At 44.7% G+C, this 3769-nt stretch overlaps 1 non-coding gene across 1 annotated transcript; it reads right to left on the reverse strand.

Moving 5' to 3' along the window:
- Nucleotides 1–3305: 3305 nt before the first annotated feature.
- TRNAT-AGU (transfer RNA threonine (anticodon AGU)) lies at nt 3306–3380 on the reverse strand. Its single transcript has one exon. It is a non-coding gene; the product is annotated as a tRNA-Thr (tRNA).
- Nucleotides 3381–3769: the final 389 nt, after the last annotated feature.

Here is a 3769-nt window from a genome sequence, read left to right on the forward strand (position 1 = left end):
AGTACCATTGCGTGCCCAGAAAGAGTAATACAATCATAGAGAGGCTGGCAGTAGGATATAAATTGCTATATATTGTTTTTAGATTTGGCGTTAGATCGATATGGAAATTGTAGAGAGAGTCTGTTGGAGAAAAATATAAAGCCATTTGAGGCATACATTTTGCAATTCCATCAACATCCCTGTCATGTTATGATGCATAATATTTCATTTAATGTTTAATTAAGATTCATTCATCTGAATTATGATTTTATTTTTATACACCAGACAGGGATTTAAGAGGCATAGGTTAACTATATGATGGAAAGGCCTCTCTCAGATATCAACATTTCTTATATTCCTTTTTGTCAATATATTTCCAGAAGAAATGTTATTAGGCCAAAGGAGATACCACAATAAACCAGGGGTCCCCAACCTTTCTGAGCCTGTGGTTGGCACAGCTACAAATGGTTGCCACAAAATGGCTGCTGCAGGAGGCTGAGCTAACCATAAAATGACTAGCCATAAAAAACCTGTTGGTGGGCACCACAGCACCCACAGGTACCACACAGGGGACCCCTGCAACCAACACACACATCTACCAGAAGAAGAAGAAGATGATGATATTGGATTTATATCCCTTCACTCTGAATTTCAGAGTCTCAGAGCGGCTTACAATCTCCTTTATCTTCCTCCCCCACAACAGACACCCTGTGAAGTAGGTGGAGCTGAGAGAGCTCTCCCAGAAGCTGCCCTTTCAAGGACAACTCTGCAAGAGCTATGGCTGACCCAAGGTCATTCCAGCAGTCACAAGTGGAGGAGTGAGGAATCAAACCTGGTTCTCCCAGATAAGAGTCCACACACTTATCCACTACGCCAAACTGGCAAGTCATGTGTTTCCACAGGTCATGTGTTTCATAATGTCTGGTACTTTTTTTCACATCTGAAATTCTGTGTTCCCCTCAGTGCCAGCAACAAGCAATGATTTGGAAGGACAGTGAAATATACATCATAAATGGATAAGCTGGGAAAATCTACACACACCTGCCTTTTTCAGCAGCTGCATATTTATTGGGAAAACATTCCAAAACACACTGGAATTTTAGGTACTCTGAATGTTAAATGTTTTCTGCATCCATTTTGTAATACTTTTTAACAAAGTGACAATAGATAGCAGACACAATGCTAGGCCAGTTGTGCTATAATTCCCACCATTTATTCAGTGCTGCAGAAAAGTTTGTGGAGAAAACTTAGATAGATCTAGAGAAGCCTTTAAGGCAGCAAGCCAAGAGTCCACAAGTTCCTGCTTCAGTCACTTCTGCAATGAACTTACCATCCTTCTCCTCTTTTCCATTTTATCCTCACAACAACCCTGTGAGGTAGGTTAGGCTGAGAGGACGTGACTGGCCTAAGGTCACCTAGTGAGTTTACATGGCACAAGTTAATGTGATAGCTGGGGCAGATCTTCAGAGAGTGAGTCCACACAATAGTACATGGGCAAGTTCTTCTGCATCACATTTAGATCAGACCACTTCAGATGAGCCACTGTTTATCAACCACAGCACCTTATACAAATGAGGGGGAGCTGCAAAATGGGGATTAGGATGAGTAACTGACCTAATTTATGGGATTGTGGTAAGGGCTCTGGGAATAAATGAATGTGGAGAACTTTAAGCACCCTAAAATGTACAATTTTTTTCCTCTTCCTATTATTACCCAGCAATTTAACCAGATTACTGCAGAGTAAGCATTGCTTCACACTACATGTGGCAATTTGTTTGCATCTCAGACAGGGCCATAGACAGCAGGGGGCACTGGAGAAGATTCACTGAAAGGGAAGATTGGGTGGGGGTGCTGTTGATTCTATAGGGGGCACCGCCCCTTTGCCCCCCTGCTGCCTACGGTCCTGAGAACTCCACTCCTTTCCACCTGCCTACTTCCCCAGATTTTATAGAGATTTATAAAACTATGCATGGGGCAGAAAGAGTAGCTAGTAATTTCTTTCTCCTGCTCCCAAAATGCAAGAATTAGAGGGCACCATATGAAGGTGATGGGCAATAGATTCAGAAAAAAACCACAGAAAGTACCGGTACTTTTTTACTCAACAAGTGATTGTAATGTGGGATTCACTGCCAGACGATGCAGTGATGGCCATAGCATAGACAGCTTTCAAGGAGGATGGGCCAAATTCATGGAGGAAAGGTCCATCAGTGATTACTAGCCATGGTGACTAAAGGGAACCTCTGCATTCACAGGTAGTAAAGCTCTGAATACCAGTGCCAGAAGGCAACATCAGGGGGAGGCCTCTACTTCTATGCCCTGTTGTTGCCCTCCAGAGGAACTGGTTGGTCACTATGTGAGACAGGATGCTGGACTAGATGGACCACTGGTCTGATCCAGCAGGGCTCTTCTTACGCTCTTATGACTGCTGTGATGGTGGCAGGGAATGAGTGAAGGAACTCCAGCCTCCCTTCTGCTCCCCTTTCCCTGGCATGCTGTAGTGCCAAAGCCATATTCAAAATGCCAGCAGCACTGAGATGCACTCTTCCCCAGGGTATCTGAAGTCCATATTAAGGGTTCCAGGCACAAAGGGACAACTATATTTCAGAATAATGCTCCCTTTAAGCTGTGGAGTCTTGTGAGCAAAAATTTTACTTTGCAACCTACTGGCATTAAAGTTGTGAGTGAGCAATTTGGCTTATCTCTGGCTCATCTCTGGATCCTGTGAATTTAGGGGGAGGCATTTGTGACTTTCCCGCATTGTGCAGGCGGTTGGACTAGATGACCCTGGAGGTCCCTTCCAACTCTATGATTCTGTGATTCTACTGCATTAAATTAGTTTGCTCTGGGGCCATCTGTCCTGAGCTAAGTCAAAAATGTGTGAGCCAGAGACTAAAAAACTGTGAGCTAACTCACACAAAGTCAGCTTTGAGGGAATGCTGCTTCAGAGGCTCCTGTCACCTAGGCTACTACCATTGCAGCATTTGTTGCTGTCCTGGGTTACTGGCAGCCACAAGGTAAGAGGCTTTGCAGGCTTAGGGAAAGAAGATTTGGGGCTCCTGAAGGGCTGGCAGTAATTGCAAGAAAATTTCTAACCCTGTAGGTGGAGTTTGCCATAACCTGAGTAGGCCAGGCTAACCCAATCTTATCAGATTTCAGAAGATAAGTGGGTCAGCCCTGGTTAATACTGGGATAAATATATGAAGCTGCCTTATACTGAATCAGACCCTCGTTCCATCAAAGTCAGTATTGTCTACTCAGACTGGCAGCGGCTCTCCAGGGTCTTAAGCTGAGGCTTGTCATGTCTACTTGCCTGGACCCTTTTTAGTTGGAGATGCCAGGGATTGAACCTGGGACCTTCTGCTTACTAAGCAGACGCTCTACCACTGAGCCACCATCCCTCCCCTAAATGGGGATGGGATGGGAAACTACCAAGGAATGCCAGGGTCACTGTGCAGAGGCAAGCAATGGCAAACTACCACTGATTGTCCTTTTGTCTTGAAAACCCGATGGGGTCACTGTAAGTTGGTTGCAACTAGATGGCAAAAAAAGGGGATGGGTGAGTTTCCTCATAACTGCTGCTCCCATTCCCAATTGAGCTGGTGGGGGAAGGGAATAAGCACATTGCTATTATTTAGTGACTGTATGTGCTTTATTGCATGCACAGGGCCAAGGAAAAACAACTAGTCTGCTGTGCTCACAAAGTCTCCAAGCTTTATATTTTCAGCACTTTAAGAATCGTAGAGTTGGAAGGGACCTCCAGGGCCATCTAGTCCAACCAGTGCAGGAACTT

The sequence above is a fragment of the Heteronotia binoei genome, chromosome 4 (genome assembly GCF_032191835.1).
Source record: "Heteronotia binoei isolate CCM8104 ecotype False Entrance Well chromosome 4, APGP_CSIRO_Hbin_v1, whole genome shotgun sequence".
Lineage (NCBI taxonomy): Eukaryota > Metazoa > Chordata > Lepidosauria > Squamata > Gekkonidae > Heteronotia > Heteronotia binoei.